Below are 21,161 nucleotides of genomic sequence, written 5' to 3' on the forward strand. Positions count from 1 at the left end.
CCTTTTCATGACATTGACCATTTATAAATTAGGGAATGACTCAATAAATTTCCCTAATTTTTAATTTGGTTCAATTTCTTATATATTTGATAAATGAAAAATCTATTAAGGAAAATTGCTATAAAATTCTTATGTTAGTTTCCTGTTTTCCTTCTCATTTTGGCTACATTGGTTTGTATAAAACATTTTAAACTTAATGTAGTCAAAATTATCCATTTTACCTCCTTTGAACCTTTCTATCTCTTGTTTGGTCATAAACTCTTCCTTTACCTATCAACCTGAAAAGTAATTATTTTCCTCTGCTCCCCTAATTTGCCTGCGTTATCACCCTTTATCTGTAAACAGTGTACCCATTTTAATCTTACATTAGTATACAGTGTGAGATACTCTTCTGTGCCTGGTTTCTGCCAGACAAGTTTCACAATAATTTGCCAAATAGTAGATCTTTGAAAAAATACAAAATGCCCAGGTACATTAACAGAAAAGTTTGGATCTTTGAGTTTACCAAGTGCTGGTCATTTCCTTTTTTCTACTGTGTACTTAATCTATCTCACTGACCAGGAACTCTATTTTTCTTTCTAATTTTAACTACATTTGGCTTTGTTCATGGCAAAATCTTTTAAATTTCATGCAATCAGATTTGTCTACTATATAGTCTAATGTTATACTCTCTGTCCATTGTTTGGTGAAGAACTGCTCTTCCACTCATAGCTATGAAGGGTAAGTTCTTTCTTAGTCCTATAATTTGTTTATGTGTTCTATGTTAGTCATGTATCCATTTGGAGATTACATTGTTATATCTAGTTTCTAACAAATGTTTCTTAGTAGCTTATAGCAAATAGTTACCCAGTACCTGGTGTGTTTAGGTGTCTTTAGTAGTGTAAATACTACTGTATTTGGTTGTTTCTCTAATGTTATGTATCTAATGTGTCCCACTGATGTACCTTTTTTCATTAAGTAGTACCCAGTTACTTGAATGATTACTGCTTTGTAGCATAGCTTGAAAAATGTACTGATAAATCTGTTTTCTTCACATTTTTTGAATATTACCCTTTGGATTTTTGACTTTTTTGTTCCTCTGGGTAAATTTTTGCACTGTTATTTTTCTATTATATGAAATAATTTTGATTGATAAAATGCTGAATAAGTAAATTAAAGTATTTTTGTCAGTTTATTATATTGGGTTTGTCTATATATGAGCAATTATTATTTCTCCAGTTATTTAGGTTTCTCTATTTTTGTGAAATTTGCTATTTATATTATATAGTTCCTGTATATATTTTTATAGGTAACCTCTCACTTATTTTATATATTCAATATTTTTTAAATATAACTTATCCTGGGGGCAACTTGGTGGAGCAGTGAATAGAGTACCAGCTCTGGAGTCAGGAGGATCTGAGTTCAAATCCAGTCTCAGTTAATAATTGCCTAACTGTATGACCTTGGACAAGTCATTAAACCCATTGTCTTAAATAAAAATTAAAAATAAATTTAAAAATATAATTTATCTTTCCATTTCTACTGTAATTTGTTGGTGATATAAAGAAGTTCTGATGTCATATACTGCAAAGTTGGTAAAGTTATTGTTTTAATTAATTTCATTTTTATTGTTTCTCAAGGACTTTTTAAGTAAATTATCATACCTGCAAAAAGCAGTAATTGTGGTTCTTTGGTCAATTCTATTTCTAGTTATCTTATTGTAGCAGTAGCATTTCTAGCATTATAGCAAATAGTAATGGTGGTAATGGACATCTTCACTTTACTCCCAGTCTTATTGAAAACGACCTCTATTTTATAGGTATTATATATAATACTGGCTCCTGTTTTTATCAAAATAAGATTCCTCACAATAAAATAAGGTCCAATTATGCCTAATGTTTCTAGAACTTTTAAGGGAAATCAATGTTATAGTTTAACAAAAACACTTTCTTCATCCATTGGTAAATTAATATTTTATTTTTCTTATTAATGTGGTCTATTACATTGATAATGTTTTTAATATTGAATAGGTCTTTTATTTTAAGTATACATTCAATTAATCCCAAGGTATGCTTTCTTTGTGATTTGTAGCTGTAATATTCTTGTAAACATTTTACTTTTTTGACATTTTTGTTCATTAATTTGATTTATGGAAAATGTTCATTAGTTATATTGGTCTGTAGATTTTCTTTCTCTGTTTTGATTCTCCTTGGATTAAGTATCAAACCAATTTATATTTCTCTGAAAGAATGACTTTGGGAGGGATTTTTCCCCCTATTCCCCCCCCCCATTTTCTCTAATACTGGAGTTAAGCATTCTGTGGATTTTCCTTTGCAAATTGATTTATGGTTTGTTAAATACTTTTTCTGAGATTGGATTATTTGAGTTCTATTTCTTTTCCTGGTAACCTGAGCATTTTGTTTATTTCAAAATTGTCAATTTCACATAAGCTATTAGTTATGTTGGCATCTAAATGGGCAAAATATTTTCTTTTAGTTTTCCATATTTTCATTTGAGCAGAATTTTACTTTTTTCACATTTAATAATGGTAATTTGATTTTTCTTTTCAAAAAATCAAATTGGGTAATGTTTCTATTTTTAAAATCCCACTAATTCCTTGTAGTATTATTAAGGCAATGCATGTTTATTGCTTTCAAATTTGTTAAAGTCTTTTGATTTTCAAAATGTCCATTCTTAAATTTTGGTATATCTTTGATTTTCTAAACTTTTATTTATTTTTGTAATTTTTACTTATGAGAGTATTTAAATATACAGAACTAAGAACTAATTTGGTTATATTCAAAAATTTTGACATTATCTCATTGTCATTATTTTAAAATAAATTATCATTTGCTTCTATGATGTATTCTTTGATACATCAATTTTTTTAGGATGAAGTTATTTAGTCTCTAAAATTCTATTCACATATTCAATAACATCTTATTAAATTGAATTTTTTGCATTGTGGTCAGTAAATATATTTTGAAATAATTTATTTATATTTCCAATTACATGCAAAGGTAGTTTTCAACAATCATTTTTGGCAATATTTTGAGTTCCACAGTTTTCTTCCTCCTTCCTTTCTCTTCCCTTCCCTCTTCTCCTGACAGAGAAAAATCTAGTATATTTTATACATGAATAAATATGCTAAACATAAATCCATAATAATCATGTTGTGAAAGAAGAATTAAATCAAAAATGAGAAAAAATCATAAAAATATAACAAATTTAAGAAAATGAAAATGGTAAGCTCTTGTTTGAATTTAGACTCCATCATCCCTTGTCTGGATGTGGATGATATATTCCTTCCTATCCCCATTCAGTTATCTCCAGAGGTCTATCATATCTGATTTTTCTAAATTTCTTTTCACCTCCTTAGCTTCCTTCTTGTTTATTTTGTGGTTAGATTTATCTAATTCTGAGAAAGCAACCAATACAGACTTCTGTCCAGTCTATTTGGGGTTATTAAATCCAATGAGTAAAGCCTCTAGGGATCTCAATACCAAACATCTGTGAGCCAGCCCCTTGCCAACATAAGGTCTTAGTAAAATGGAGAAAGGCCAGAATAAAGGGGAATCCATAGAATAATTCCTAGAAGGAAAAGAGCCCAACTCGGAGAGACCTAGAACCTCTAAGGAGAATATGATCTGGTCTCCATCATAGAGAGAGACTTCCTTGAAGAAATCAAGGAGGAGTTTAAAAATCAATTGGAAGATTTGGGAGAGACAATGAACACCTTACAACAAGAAAATAAATCATTGGAAAGTACAATTGGACAAATGGAAAAAGAAAATATTTCTCTCAAAGCCTCAATTGGTCAAATGGAAAACTTTCAAAAATAGAAATGATCAATTGGAAAAGGAGTTGCAAAAGGTAAGTGAGGAAAATTCTTCTCTAAAAAAAAGGATGGAGTCTGTGGAAACTAATGACTTCACAAGACAGTGGGTGCTGTGAAACAAAAACAAAAAATGGAAAAAATCGAAGAAAATGTAAAATACCTCATCAGCAAAACCACTGATCAAGAACCAACCGAGGAGGGACAACTTGAGAATTATAGGTCTTTCTGAAAACATTGAAGAGAAAAAAAGTCTGGACTCAATATTATAGGATTTAGTGATGGAAAACTGCTCTGATATCATGGAACCAGAGGGCAAAATTGTTATTGAAAGAATACGTCTACTACAGAGAATATACTTAGCCCAAAGGGATGGACATTCATGACTTTTCTGTGACTCAGATAGAATGATTTAAAAACACAACCTCCTTAAAAAGGGGGACAGTAAGGAGATGGGAAGAGGGAGGAGATTGAATGGGGTAAATCTCATTACATAAAGAGGTATGAGAGACCTATTGTAATAGAGGGGAAGAAGGGAGGAGCTGATAACCACTTGAATCTTCCTCTCATCAGACTTGGCTTAAAGTTAATTTACATAAACACTCAGTTAAGAAATCTATCTTACCTTTCAAATATTAAAAAGGGGAAAAGGTGAGGGAGGAGACAGGGAGGGGGGGCGAATAAGAGGAACTAACAGAAGGAATAGAGGGAAGAAGGGGAAAAGGGAAAGGGGAAAGAAAGGAGAGGGGGGTTGACATAGGAGGGCAAACACACTGAAAGTGATGGTATCCAGAAGCAAAATCCTGAGGAATATGGATAAAGGGAAAAAGGAGAAAATACAGACAGAGCCAAGATAGCATGGAGGGCAATAAAGAGTAATTATAGCTTTGAATGTGAATGGGATGAACTCAACCTTAAAACATAAGTGAATAGAAGGATATGATTTCTCTCATCATATTCAACTTAGATCAATGTATACAATGGAAACATTTTAAAGACTAACAGACTACCTTCTGTGTGTGGCAGGGGAGGGAATGAAGATGGGGGGAATTGTAAAACTCAAAATAAATAAAATCTTTAAAAAAAATAAAGTTGTTTTGGGAAAAGTTCAAAAAAAAAGATTTCTCTAATTCTGAAAGAGGGAGCTTTGGGGTTCCCCACCAGTATAGTTTTGCTATCTATGTCATCCTGTAACTCATTTAGCTTCTCCTATAAGAATTTGGATGCTATACTAATTAGTACATATGTGTTTAGTTTTGATATTACTTCATTGTCTGTGGTACCTTTTAGGAAGTCATAGTTTCCATCCTGATCCCTTTTTAGGAAGACTATGTTTGCTTTTGATTTTTCTGAGATAAGGATTGGTATCTCTAAGTTTTTTTTCCATGTCAGTTGAAATATAATATATTCTGCTTCAGTATTTTACCTTTATTCTGTGCTAATATCTCTGCTTCATAGGTACTTCTTGCAAAGGATATATTATAGGATTCTAGTTTTTAATTTACTCTGCTATCTGTTTTCATTTTATGATAGAGTTCATTCCATTCACATTCAAAATTATAATTACTAACTTTTTATTCCCCTCCCTCATATATCCTCTTCATTTTTACTTTTCTTTCTCCTTTCACCCTATCCCTCCTCACTAGTGCTTAGCTTCTGAATACTGCCTCCCTCAATCTGCCCTTTCAATCTGCCCCCTCCCTTTTCTTTCACTTATCCATTTTATTTTTCCCCTTCTTTTCCCCCTTCTTTCAATCAGTTCCACCTTTCTCTACCTTCTGTTCCCCTCCTAATTCCCTGTAGGGAAAAATAAATTTCTAAATCCAATTGAGTATTTATGTTATTCCCTCTTTGAGACAAAGCCAATGAAAGTAGGATTCAAGTAATTTTCACCCCCTCCCTCCTTCCTGTACTGTGATAAGTCCTTTGTACCACTTCAAGTGAGGTAATTCATCCTATTCTGCACCTTCTGCCTCCTGTCTCAGTACAATTCTTTTTTTTAATGTCTTAACTATTATTTCTTTTTGTGAGACAATGGGATTAAGTGATTTGCCCAGGGTCACACAGCTAGGTAATTATTAAGTGTCTGAGGCCAGATTTGAACTCAGATTTGAACTCCTGACTCCAGGACCAGTGATATATATCCACTGTGCCACCTAGCTGCCACTCTGTCTTAATTTTAAAATTATGCCAACAAAATCAACTTATATTCAAATCTTCTTTCTAAGATTCCTCTAATGGAGATAGTTTTCAAGAGTTATGATTAGTATACTCCCATGTAGGAATGTAACCAGTTTAAAGTTGTTGAATAACATTCTTTTTTCGTTTCCCATTTACTTTTTGTATGTATCTTCAGTCTCCTTTTTGAAGATCAAAATTTCTCTTCAGTTTTGTTTTTTTTTCTTCAAGAAAACTTGATAATTATCTTTCATCTGAAAGATTATGTTCAGTTTTGGTGGGTGCTTGATTCTTGGTTGTAATCCAAGCTCCTTTGTCCTCCAGAATATCATTTTCCAGGCCCTTTGACCCTTTAATGTTGATGTTGCCAAGTCCTGCACAATCCTGACTATGGTCCCATGGTATTTGAGTTACTTTTTTTCTGGCTATGCAGGATTTTCTCCTTGATCTGATAATTCTGGGGCATGGCTACAGTATTCATTGGAATTTTTATTTGGGGTTCCTTTCAGGAGGTGGTAGGTAAATTCTTTCAGTGATTCTTTTCTTCTCTGACTCTAATATAGCAGAGCAGTTTTCCTTGATGATTTCTTAAAAGATGCTGTCCAAACTCTTTTCTTGATCATGACTTTCAGACAATTCAGTTATTCTTAAATTTTACATTTTCTTTTACTTTTTTATTTGTTTTTTATTTTGCTTGATTTTTGATATTTCAGTCATTAGCCTCCACTTTCCCACTTCAAGGAATTCTTTTCTTCGCTTAACTTTTGCATCTCTTTTTCCATTTGATCAATTCCATTTTTAATGAGTTGTTATCCTTTCATTTTTCTAATTGTATTTTTGTAGGAATTATTTTCATTTCTCATTTGTCCAATTGCATTCTTAAATACCATTTATTTTTTTCAGTCAATTTTTAAGCTTCCTTTTGAAAGATGTTGCATTTCCCTTGCATGTCTTTCTCCATTTTTTCTATTTGATTTTTAAAATCCTTTTTGAGCTCTTCCAAGAATTTTTTTTGGGGGCTGCAGACAAAAATTATATCCTTTTCTGAATTACTTTTTCTACTGTCCCTTTCTGAGATGGTGTTTTTCCAGTCCTTGCCTTCAAAGTAGCTTTCTATCAACAGGACTTCTCTCTTACTTTTTATACTCTTAGGATTTTCTGCCCCCAAGGAGGCATGTTTGCTAATCTGCACTGAGAATCCTAGTGGCCTGTTCATTGGGCTAGGATTGTCTAGATACAGACTGTCTGTTTTAAGAATGCCAGCACTGCACTCTGCTCTTTTGTACATCTTGTACATCTGATTTACGTTGTTTATGAGGGAAACCCGGTAGAGCTTAAGGAAGTTTAAGATTTCTCACCATCATTGTAGTTCTACCCTCCCTCCCTTTTTAAACAAAAAGAAAAATATGTGTATATAAGAATTAAGATTTTTATTTTAAAATGTTATATGACTCATCATAATTGCAACAATTTTATTGTATGCAGTATTAATTGCTATTTTGTCACAGAACTTAGAGAATAGATTTCAAGATTTTAGAAAACACCTACATTTCAGAATATTTCCTCCTTTATTCTCAGTTGACATAAACATATTTTCTGCAAACTTGAAAATTGAATGTATGGAGTTGTAATGAGATATGCAACTTAAAGAAAAAATTATTCAAATATCTTCATTGGACTTTTATAAGTTTATGTATGAGTATACTACTTATAAAAGTAGTATCTATCTAAAGAAAAAATATCCAGAATTTCATGAATATATCCTGTTTTCATGATATGTCTTTTTTGGATCACCTATATTTGCAAAACAATTTTTCCCATATGTATCGAACAAAACATAAAAATAGAACAAAAATTTTAGACAAGCATCTTAAAAAATATTTGTCATATCACTAGAATCTCTATCAAACCAGATATGGATGCATTGGCATTGAAAAAAATTGTTTACATTAAAAATGCCATGTTCTTATTTTTTGTTTAAAAAGCAATGTTTTATTATGCTCATCTTTGTTACACTTTGCTGTATCTTATGTTTTATTACATTATTACATTTTATCATTATATTCTTTGGTACTATGTATTACATTATAGTCAAAAATAAATATTAAATTCTCCAAGCCACCTTGACAAGTTTTTGCTGGGCAATATGGTCCAAAAGAACTAAAAGGTTAGACATCCCTGGCCTGACCAAGTAGAGTTGAAGTGAGCTGCCCAGGGCCATATAACCAGTATACATCTAGGGTGAGACATGTACCTAAGTCTTAATAGCTTTCTATTTACTCTATAATCTCCATGATTTTTTAAATGATTATGAAAATATAAGGTCTACCTGGAGAAATGATGAAGCTCACACAATAATCAGTATAAATAGATAAAGGACATATCTCTCCTTTCTATTAATTATTGCTATTTATTAGGTGAGGAGAGTATGTAATTGATAAAGGTATTCATTTGGGAAGGGAAGTATTTTTTATCAAAATATAATTATCAATTTTTTTAAATGAAATGAGCTGAGGAATATAACAATAAGGAAAGAAGAAAGTCAATTTTGAATATGAACAGGTCTAAATCAGCAACTAGGGAAAATAATATGTATGTAATTATTTTTATTACACTTAAATGTAGTTAGAAAGTAAATCATAAGGAGAATCAGTCTACCCATATTTCAAGGCTATAGTAATTATCATGATTAAGGGAGATATACAATCTTTAGTATATATACATATAGTCAATAAAATGCTAGCTCCTTGTAGGTTCAGATAGTTTCATTCTATCCTGAATTCTTGTCATCTAGAACAGCATCTGGTCAATTAATAAATTCTTTTTGATAGATGATAAAACACTGTTCCTTAGTATATTTCAGCTATGTGTTCTTGCTGTACTCTAATATTGAAATACTGCTTTATGAAATATACTTCTTTAAATCAGTTTGGGCATATCTAAAATTCATCTTGTTCTACCTTTCATCTATTCTTGAACATGAGAATATCTTTTTCTTGCAAATTAATAATAACAGAAAATATTTAGAATAAAACATAGAAGCAAGGGAGGGGGGAATTACCTTTAAAAGCTATACTACCTTTGTGATAATCCATAGTTACTCAATTATTAAGATGTTACTCATAATGGAGAAGAAAAAAATAGTTAAGCTTTCAAACTTAAAGATCCAAGGACACATATAAATTGAGATAATTTTAAAGAATGATGGTTTCCTCTGATGATCAGTGTCCTGGAATGTTTTCTTGCTGGGAAGTTATAGAACTATAATCAGCCAGGTGCCATGCTCAAATTACAGCATTTCACAATTTTTCCTTATAAGCAAAGCAATGAAAAGGGAGATAATGTACTACAAAACCAGACTTGGAAAGGGAGTGGCTTTACTAATAGGTTAATCTGATAAAAACCAATTGCTGTCATTTATCTTGGCTGAAATTTAATTTTGTTCAAGCTTTCCATGTAAAGAAACAAAATAAAGATGGTATCTATTGCTCAAGGCATAGAATGAAGTGGTGAAAAGAGCCTGTCATTAAATCCATGAGATGTGTCAATTTGCATGGAACATCTTTTGCTGTGAAGATATTAAACAGAGAAAGATGGAAAACCTCATAGAATACTGTAATTTCTAATAAAAAGGACAATAAAAATCACATAATTATTTCAAAAGATGCTGAAAATCTATGAGCATGGGTAATAAATTTGATATGAAAAGCATTCTAATATAAATTCTTGATTTCATCTGTTCCTCCTATACCCAATCAGGGAAAAAATAAAAGTCTCAGTTTTTATAATCATGGCATCATAGGCTAGACAGAGAAGAGACCTTAAAGATCATCTCCATCAATTTAAAAATGAGGAGGCTCAGAGAAGTTAAATGAACTCTTTAAGATCATACAAGTAGTTAATAGTAGAACTGGAATTGTACCTAATTTTTCTGGCTCCAAATTCGGTTCCAGAAAAAAAAAAACCTCTATCATCTCCCTTAGCAACAGAGTTCTATATCTCACAATCATTTTAGTTTTCACTCCCTCCAACTCAAATTGTCTAGTAGTAATTCTGTAACAAATTTTCAAGTTTCCCAGATTCATTATAAATTGGTTCACCATCTACAATATGTGTTTGAATTTTTAAAAGATCCTTTTCCTTTTTTTGAAATATGACTCTATGTTTTTTTAAAAATGATATTAATTAAAATGTTCTCATTTTGATGATGTAGTGAAGTTAATAATTTGCCTTTGCCCTATCCTTAAAGCTCTCAATTAGAATAGTGGTAATCTCAAGGAGCTAAGATTCTAGAAGTTTAAATATATTATTAGTCTATATTCGAGGATCAATTAATAGTATTGTTCAAAGCTATTATTTTTACTTAGGGAAAAACCGGTTGCCCAAATCTGATAATTGACTGCCATACTAAGCACAAGTCATTGAAGTCTAAGTTAAAATGAATTAAAAAATGGGGTAACTAGGTGGTGCAGTGGATAGAATACCAACCTTGAAGTCAGGAAGACCTGAGTTCAAATGTGACTTCAAATACTTGATACTTACTAGCTATGTGATCTCAGACAAGACAACACTTTTTTTTTTGTTAGTTTTTGCAAGGCAAATGGGGGTTAAGTGGCTTGCCCAAGGCCACACAGCTAGGTAATTATTTAGTGTCTGAGGCTGCATTTGAACTCAGGTATTCCTGAATCCAGGGCCGGTGCTCTATCCACTGCACCACCTAGCTGCCCCCCCCCCCAAACATTTTTCATCTCAGGTCACAGTGAGCTAATTTTTTTCTTTTCAGAGAAGTTTAAGGTAAAACAGAATAAACTTAACTAGTGATAAGTAGCAATTAAAGTTTGTAAGGAAAAGTATCTAAAAGTAACCAATAGGTTTTGGCAAAAATATAACTAAACCCATTGTGAAATCAATTGTAACAATCATTAAATGATCAATATTTATGATTTAGCCATTTTAATAATTATATATAGGTAACATAATGTACTGGTTTTTGTTTTCTGGGTTATACATGCTTAAAATAAACTTAGCCAGTTGGTTCATGTAGCCATTGCTAAAAAATACCAGTTATTTGGTGACAGCTCCCAAATTGCAGACAGCATTCTGATGAAGCTTCTATTAATCTAGCCATGCTTAACCAAATCTATGCAGCATTAAAAAACCTTAAATACGTCAGAAGAAATCATTATCTTTGTTAAGTTAACACAAACATTGTTTTAGGCAATTGAATTTCCCTTATATAACATGCTGTATTACTCTTATGTAGGTGAATGCAAGGAAAACTTTGAAGTTGGTTTTCTTTACTGCATCAAGAAAGTCATTCTCAATACTGTATCCTCATATCTTGGTGATCATGCATTTATTGTTTTCATCTGTCCTTCCCTGTACTGCATCTGCCTTTTCAACAAATGACTCCTCAACCTTGGCATTCTAAAATTATTGCTATTTTTTCCCAACAGTTCTTTTTGCCTGGGCACTCCTAAACCATCTGCTTTTGTGTGTCCCTTGTTTTCCTATGTGATGCTTTTTAATGTGATTGTTCTTAAACCCCTCTTGAATACATTTTACCTCTTACAGAGAGTTCTCTAAGCTAGGTCATTCACAGACTATCCTTGCGTCTCCTTGGCAACCACATGATCTTAACATTTCTAAGTCTCCTTTTTACTCCCACTCTTCATATTTTACATTATCTACCTTATCATTAAATTTGAAGGTTCTCATATTCTTTTTCTTTATGTTTATAGTCACAATTTTAATTATTCATATTATTTTAGACACCTTTCTATTCAATCCTTTTCATGGTCTTAATTTCTGCTTTTTAGAGGAGGGACAGGCTAAGGCTAAATCAAAGATGCAGAGATTTCCTTTTACCTTCTTCACTTTGGGTTACTGTGCCTTCATTGGACTCAGGTGGGATAGGGCATGGCAGATGTTGATAGAGGAGTCTGCTAGAACACTGGCAGCAATATTGTTAGGTGAAACCTCTATAGAGAGCAGATGAAAGCTGCATAGGATGAACAAGCATAGATTGGTTGCAGTCTTCCTCACTAGAGTGAATTCCCAATTGATAATATCACAGGTACATCTGAAGATTTGAAATTAATTGTTCTTGTTCTTCAGTAATTTTTCAAACATGCCCAACTCTTCATAACTCTAGGGTTTTCTTGGCAATGTTACTGGGGTGGTGTGAAATTTTCTTCTCCAACTCATTTTACAAATGAGGAAACTGAACGAACAGGGTTGTGACTTGCCCAGAGTCACACAACTACTGTCTGAGACCAGATATGAACCTTAGGAAGATGTGTCTTTTTGATCTAAAGTCTGACACTCTATCTACTACACAATTTAGCTGCCCTATATGGAATTAGGAAATTATAACCTTTCTATACAATAGAACCAGAAGAAGGGAAGAGAAAATGGAATAAAGATGGGGGAAGCTAGGTGGTACAATGGATAGAGCACTAGCCTTGGAGTCAGGTGGACCTGAGTTCAAATCTGGCCTCAGACACTTAATAATTACCTAGCTGTGTGACCTTGGGCAAGTCACTTAACCCCATTGCCTTGCAAAAATAAAAAAAAAAAGAAATGGACTAATGATTTATTATTTGTTTACTATGTTATCAAATACTGTGCTAAATTTTTTGCAAATATCTCATTGGATCCTCACAAAAGCACTGGTAATTTGGTGGTGTTGTTTTACATTGAGGAAACTGCAGTAGACAAAGATTAAGTGACTGACCCAGGGTCACACAGCTAGCATGTGTCTGAGACTAGATTTGAACTCAGGTCTTCCTTAATTCACATCTTGTGCCCTATATAATATATACACGGTACTACTTAGATGCCCTTAGAAACATTTAAACATGTGGTGACCAGTCTTCTGATGATGAGCTTCTTGGAAATGAGTTAGCCAGATTTTAGATAAAAGACTGCCACCATTCCTGTTCTTGAAGTCTCTTCACTTTGGTAGACCTGCCCTAGCTTGCACTCTTCTGAAATAGTCTTCAAGGGATCAAGGTCATGTCTGTTCCAGCATGAGAAGCATTATAAATATATGAATACTCTTCCATGAACAGACATACAAACTTTCCACATATACTTTTGACCCTATGGGCAAACCAGAAATGCAAGTGTGGGACTAGATTTTATAATCTGATTATTAGTTTCATTTACATTTTATATATTACCAAATTAACAAGTTGATCTTGTGTCATTGCTTGGAATCAATATAGTCTAGTGATTATTTCTCACATAAATAAAATTTGGAGGATCATGTAGAATAAAACAAATGCCATTTTCCCCTATCTTTTGGGGTTGTTTTTATGGTTTCCCTAAACTTTACCATTTCTGAATCTACTGTTTTTATAACAAAGGAGAAACTATAGAAAGGATTTCATCAAAGAGATACATGATTAGAAAAAAATAGATGTCAGTTACATAATAATACTAGAGAATACTTGATGGACAGCTCAAGAACTCTATTGGTAAGTCAATGAAGGTCAAGAGATTTAGCCAGAGCAAAGCCCTTAGAGAATTAGACAGACTCCTGGAAATGGAGAAAATAAGATTGAGACTAGCTCATAATGAGCAGACCTAGGTATGTTATAATTTGCATCATAGGAGAAAGTATCAACATAGAAAAGATTCCAGATACATTAAAGTATTAAATCATCAATATATATTTCTTATCATTCAGGATCTTAAAAGTTTAGTTTTCTATAAATATATTAAAAGATTTTGGCATTCTTTACCTCAAATTAATATGTCTTACCCTGTCTTAATCTTCTAATTTCATTTCATTTACTGCCAAGTCACATTATTGGGATACTGTTGGCATTCAGTTAAAAAAAAAATAGACTGTTCAGAATTTTCTTGCAAAATTAACAAATTGTTCTGGTGTTTTGGAAGCTGACAGCATTCTAATAAGTATCTATATCATATTCTATTAAGAGATTTTTCTATAATGCTTTCTGAACAATTCTTCCCAATCTTTAGTGTATGATGTTGCTTATAAAAGACATAAATATTTTTCCTAATTCATTTTCTCCTATATACAGCTTAAACTGCATCTCTAAACATTTTCTTAAGTAATTTTTTGCATGTACTCCTTTTCCTTATTTTCATCTCTGTAATCTTGTTTGTATAATCTTGAAAGAATCTTACAAATCCTTAGAGGATTAGGAACAGAGATAGTAAAGTTGAGACATCCAAAGGTGAATATACCAGTTTAATTCAGTGTATAATACATTGCACCTGGACTCACAAAAAACAATTTACTAGGTGTATGACCCTAGGCAAGTCACTTAATCTCTGCCTCAGTTTCCTTATCTGCAAATCAAGGGATAATAATAGCACTTTATTTACTAATAGTGTTGTGGTGAGATCAAATGAATTTATTATAAAGTGTTTTGCAAAACTTATTTCCATAAAGATGTTATTAATATTTTTAAAATTTAATTTAATTTATTTTTGTTATATTTTAACCTCCAGATTGTCTCCTTTCCTCTCTCCCCTCCCTGAAGCAGAGATGGTCACCATTTCACACACACACACACACACACACACATATGTATGTATGTATGTATTAATGTAAACCATATGTTCATCAATTCTTTTTCTGGAGGTGGATAGCATATTCATTTGTAATTGAATTGAGTATTTATAATGTGTTGGTCACAATTATTGCTGTTACTATATACAATATTCTCTTGGTTCTGAACAATTAGCTCTTCATTATTTCATGGAAGTTTTTTCATGTTTTTCTAAACTCAGTCAATTCCATCTTTTTTATAGCACACTAGAATTTCATCACAATCACATACTATAACTTGTATAGCCAATTCCCAATTGACGGGCATCTCCTCAATTTCTAGTTCTTTGTACTAAGAGAGTGGCTATAAATATTTTCAAACATAAAGGTACTTTTCCTTTTTTTCCCTGATCACCATTGATAGTATTAGTATATGAGCTTCACAACTCACTTATTTCTCAAAAAAATCTGCCATTTCATCTATCATCTTTATGTTTTTTTCAAGTACTCACTTGCTCCTTGTACTTTTTTTGAAATTTATTTTATTTTTCCCAATTACATGTAAAGATGGTTTTCAATATTCATTTTTGTGAAATTGTCTCCTTCCCTCCTCCCCAAGATAGGAAGCAAATCTATATTGGTTAAACATATTTTCATATTAGATGTGCTGGGGAAAAACCAATCAGAACAAAAGGGGAAAACATGCAAAAGAAAAAAAAGCAAATATTAAAAATGTGAAAATAATATGTTTCCATCTGCATTCATACTCCATTCATACTCTGGAAGTGGATGGCATTTTCTATCACAAGTCTTTTAGGATTGTCCTTGATCATTTTACTGCTGAGAAGAGGCAAGTCCATCATAACTGATCATTCCACAACGCTGCTATTAATTTGTATAATGTTCTCCTGGTTCTCACTTTACTCAGAATCAGTTCATGTAGGTCTTTCTAGGTTTATCTGAAATTCTCCCACTTGTCATTTCTTTTAGAATAATAAATTCATATGTTAATATAAATATTCAATAATATTCATATAACCACAACTTTTGCAGTTATTTCAATTGATGGCTATCCCTTAGTTTTCATTTCTTTGCCAACCCCCTAAAAGATGCTATGAATAATTTTGTTCATGTGGGTCTTTACCCCTTTTTAAATGACATTTTTGGGTATAAATATAGGAGTGATATTTATGGATCAAAGTATATGCAATTTTATAATCCTTTGAGCATAGTTTCAAATTGCTCTACAGAATGGTTGGATCAGTTCACAACTCCACCAACAATACATTAGTGCTCAAGTTTTCTCACATCCCCTCCAATATTTATCATTTTCTTTTTCTGTCATATTAAACAATCTGATAGGTATGAGTGAGTTGAAACATCAAAGTTGTTTTAATTTGCTTTTATCTAATTAATAGTGATTTAGAGCATTTTCATATGACTACCGATAGCTTTAATTTCATCATCTGAAAACTTCTATTCATATCCTTTAATCATTTTTCTTTTTTTTTTAGGTGCTTTTTTCAAGGCAAATGGGGTTAAGTGGTTTGCCCAAGGCCACACTGTTAGGTAATTATTAAGTGTCTGAGGCTGGATTTGAACCCAGGTACTCCTGACTCCAGGACCAGTGCTTTATCCACTGCGCTACCTAGCCACCCCCTTTAATCATTTGTCAATTGGGGAATCACTGGAATTATTATAAATTTGACTCACTTCTCTATATATTTTAGAAATGAGACCTTTATTAGAAACACAACCTTAAATAATTGTTTCCCAGCTTTGAGATTTTCTTCTAATCTTGGTTACATTTGTTGTGTTTGTAAAAACTTTTAGATTCAATGTAATCTGATTATTCACTTTGCATTTCATAATGTTCTCTATCTCTTTTTGGTAATAAATTTTTCTTCTTTCCATAGATCTCACAGGTAAACAATTTTATGCTCTTCTAATTGGCTTGTGCCATCAAACTTTTAAATCATGTACTCATTTCAAACTTATGCTGATATAAGGTGTGAGATGTTGGTCTATGCCTAGTTTCTGCCGTACTATTTTCTAGTTTTCTTAGTAGTTTTTGTCAAATAATAAATTCTTATCCTTTAATATGGAGTTTTTGAGTTGATCAATCTACTGATTATTATAGTTATTTACTACTGTGGTTTGTGTACCTATCTTATTTCACTGATCCACCACTCTATTTCTTAGCCAGTATCAGTTTTGATGACCACCTCTTCATAATAATTTTAGAAATGGTGTGGTTAGGCAATCTCCCTTCTCATTTTTATTAGTTCCTTTGGTCTTCTTGATCTTTGTTCTTCCAGATAAATTTTGTTATCATTTTTTTCTATCTCTATAAATAGTTTTTGCCAGGTTGGATGGTGTGGCATTAGATAGGTAGATTAATTTAGGTAGAATTATCATTTTTATTGTATTAACTGGACCTACCCATGAATAATTGATATTTTTCTACTTGTTTAGATTTAATTTGTGTGAAAAGTGTTTTGAAAATGTATATGGTTCCTGGGTTTGTTATTTTCAATGAAATTTCTCTTTCTATCTCTTGCTGTTGGGCTTTCTTGGTGATATATAGAAATGTTGTTAATTTATATACTTACTGTAATTTTTCAAAAATTATAACCATTTTAAACTATCTACTTTATGAAATATAGCCTTCCTGTTTTATTTGTTAATCTCAGCTTGCTTGCTTGTTTTTTTCTTTTCAAATTTCAGAGAAACCTTGAAGATCTACACTTTATGTGATCAATGTTTATTTGATGGGGCTTGTATTTAAAATTTTTTTAATTCACCCTTTATGTCTCCTCTTCTAAAAAATACTATTTGATAAAGAAAGTAGTACCCTTTAAGAAAACTTCAATAGAATCAGTAGTAACAAAGTTTTACTAATTTTCAAAGCAAATGCTCTTTGTAGACTTATAAAGGAAAGGGGGAGCTAGACTCCATTTCTGGGGATTTTCCACTCCATCTCTTCTAACAACCATAAATCTTTATCATTCTCATTTACTTCTTTCCCCTTTTGTCAACTAATCATACACCTTTCTGGATGCACACCAAGTACACTCTTGTTTTAAGTGATGAACAAATAAACTAAAATGGGTACTGCTAAGTAGATCCCTTGGCACAGTTCCAGAACCAATTTTTCTTTTTGCCTCTAAAAGCAATCCTCAGTTTAATTATTTAAAAAAAATTAAGCCCATGAAATTTTAAGGAATCTATATTTTCACCAAATTTCCATGTTTTCTCTATCATGGAGAAAATGAAACAAGATAAAATTCCATATGTAGCCTAGAAAAAAGCCTAGATGGCACTTCATGGTTACAAAGTGCTTTCATGTTTATTAGCCTTTTATGAAATAGGGGTGCAAGTATTGTAATCTCATTTTACAGAGAAGAGAATTAAATTTCAGAGAGCATTTACAATGTAGAGCTCAGAAGAGAACCCAGGTCTTCTGATTCCTAAGTCCTCATTTTGACTTACTTTGCAAAAAAGCAAATACATTGCAATAGTAGTGCTCTAACTTCTCATTGAAATTTTTGACTTCAATCACTCAAATCATTTAAGTGGTCCTCCCCTACCATCTTATTGCCTTCCATTTCTTCAGTCATTTAACTTTCTCTCTCTCTAGATGAAATGCTGCTAAACTCTGACAGCCCACCAATTTATTACAGGGAAGAACAATAAATAACTCCTACCTGCAGTTTAAAAGATTCTAATTTCCTCTAAGCATTAAGCTATTCTTTCGTTCATATCAATGTCTCAAACTGATCTTTTTTCCATCTACTTGCTTCTCTTTGTCTTAAGTATCATATGTCACTTTTATCTTTTGACTCTAGATATGGAAACGATGATTTATTACACAAAAGATATAGACATCCTGGGAAGAAGATAGTTTGTGTTATAACAGAAAGAACTCAAGATTTGGAATCCAAAGGCCTGGGAAATGGAGAGAATTAGATCAGATGACCTCTGATGTCCATTCTGGAAAGGACAGTATTAGGCCCTTTGCCATTGGAATGATGCTGTAGTCATAGACTAATAAATTTTTCTTTTTATATCACTTTTCACAGTGATTTATGAACAGTAACTCATAGGCTCCTCATAACGCTACAGGAAAATAGGAGCTCTAAGTTCTCATCTTCATTTTACAGATAAGGCAACTGAGGCCTTGAAAGGCTAAGTAACCTGGCCAAGGTGACTCAGATTGTTAGTGGTAGAGTTTGAATTTGAAGATTGATATTCTGACAGCTTAGTGATTAGAGTGATAGTCCTGGAGTATTGGAGTGTTAGCCCTGGAGGACCTGAGTTCACATTCAGTCTCAGACATTTATTAGCTATGTGGCCCTGGGAAAGTCACTCGATGTTGTTTACTTCAGTTTTCTCATTTGTCAAAAGTGTTGGAGAAGGAAATGATAAACCAAGAAAATTTCAAATGGAGTCTTGCAAAGCCAGACATGACTAGTTCGAGTAAATAATAACAAAATTTTGCACTTCAGTGCTCTTTCCACTTCATCACATCCAATCCCAGAAAAGTTGGAAGAGATCTTAAAATGCACATAGTCCAATCCATACAAGAATAAGGATCTGCTCTCCAGCAAAACCTAAAAGTTAGTGATCTGAAGACATTGGTCAGAGGGACCTGCTACTTCTAGAGTAGCCTATTCTACTTTTGGATAGTTTTAATCATTAGCAGGTTTTGCCTGACATCAAATCCTAAATTTGCCTTGATTTTTACTTCCTAGTTCTAGTGTCAAACAAATTATATTATTTTTATTCACAACTAATCAAATGTGGAAATATTTGGAGTATATTTCCTATAAGGGTTTTTGGGAAGGAGGAGTTCTTGAAGGTATTTTCCTTTGCAGGTTTGGAATCCTGTGATCTCCCCCTGTGACATCTCTGTCAGGTGATCATGTAGTTTCTTTTTGAATAACTGAAATAACTGAAACAAAATAAAAGGAAAACAGTACTGAAAGACATCAGACCTCTGATGAAGGTAGTGACTAATCTTGATTCTAAATTAACTCAGTGACTTATGAATCCTTCCTAGGTGACACAGTGGATAGACTGTTGAACTTGAGGTAAGGAAGGTATGAGTTTAAATTCTGCATAGATACTTGTTGACTGTATAACCTTGGATGAATCACTAAACCTCTCTAAATCTCAGTTTCTTCATCTGTAAAGTGAGGATAAATAACACCTACCTTGTAAGGTTCTTTCAAGATTCAAGTGTTATAATTTACTGATGTACCTTGGTGAAAATTCATATGTAAAGCACTTTGCAAACTTTAATACAGCATATAAATTTTAGGGATGATTGCAGAGAGGTAGTAGAATGAAGGAGTTCTATACAGTCAGACATCACCATTATAATGGCTTGTTATACTTATCTATGCTCAGATATTCCAATTGAAGGCTTTCTCTAAAAGTGTGTTTTTTGTCTGTTAGAAGTCCTTTATATAGACTGAGTGGAGCCAGGATAGTGGCAAGAAGTTAGGAAACTCCCAGAATTTTTCCTGAAACAATTTGGGATGAAGCCTCTAAGTAGATCCTAAGTGATGGAACTCACAATAAAACAGAGTGAAACAAGTTTTCAATTAGGATACTTGGGAGGAACTTCAGAAAAAGTCTGTCTCTTATGGATAAAAAGGGATTGTATCTCATGTAGGTAAGAGAATTAGTAAGTCATCAGGAGACTCAGCCACAGCACAACTCAGGCCTTCACTTGGTATACAGCAAGCTAGCAGTGAGGATCTCAGATCCAGAGCAGAAAACAAGGTTTGAGCCCAGAATACTGGTGTAGCACTTGGCTATGCACCCCAGTATCAGAATTCTATTATCAAAATGAACCAACCCCCCCCAAAAGAATGCTAATCATAGAAAGCTACTATTCAGATAGGGATGATAAAAGCACCACCTCAGAAGAGGAAAGCAGTGCCTTCATGTGAAACCTCAAAGAGATTTACAATTTGGTCTCAAATCCAAAAACATAACTTGGAAGAGCTCAAAAAGAATTTTAAGAACCAAAGAAGATAAGATAAGAAGAAAAATAGAGAATTGTCATACAGAAAAATTATGAAAAATTGACTGAAGGAAAAAAAAGTAAAATTGACTTGCTGGAAAAGGAAAATGACTCATCTAAAATAAAATTACCCAATTGCAAAAGGAAACATAGAAGTTAATTAAAGAAAATAAAAATTTAAAAATTAGAATTTCATCAAATGAAAACTAATGACTCTATGAGACATAGAAATTCCATCATACAAAAACAAAAGTCTGACAAAATAGGAGAATATGTAAAGTAACTCTTAGAAAAATGACAAACCTGAAAAATAGATCCAGAAGAGATAATTTACCAATAATTGGTCTATCTGAATGTCATGATCAGGAAAAGGGCCAGGACAGCATCTTTCAGGAAATTATCAAGGAAAACTGAATTTGAAGCAGAAAGATACACACTAAGTAAAGGTCAAAGACTGAAGAAGAATATATAATATTTCAAATGAAGTAAAAACAAGAAAACAGGGGTGGTAATCTTTAGCTCAGACAAAGTAAAAGTAAAAATAGATCTAACTAAAAAGGATAAAAGACATTCTTCTAAAAAGTACTATAGAAATGAAGTAATATAAA

This window comes from Macrotis lagotis, chromosome 6 (assembly GCF_037893015.1).
Source record: "Macrotis lagotis isolate mMagLag1 chromosome 6, bilby.v1.9.chrom.fasta, whole genome shotgun sequence".
NCBI classification, from domain to species: Eukaryota; Metazoa; Chordata; class Mammalia; order Peramelemorphia; family Peramelidae; genus Macrotis; species Macrotis lagotis.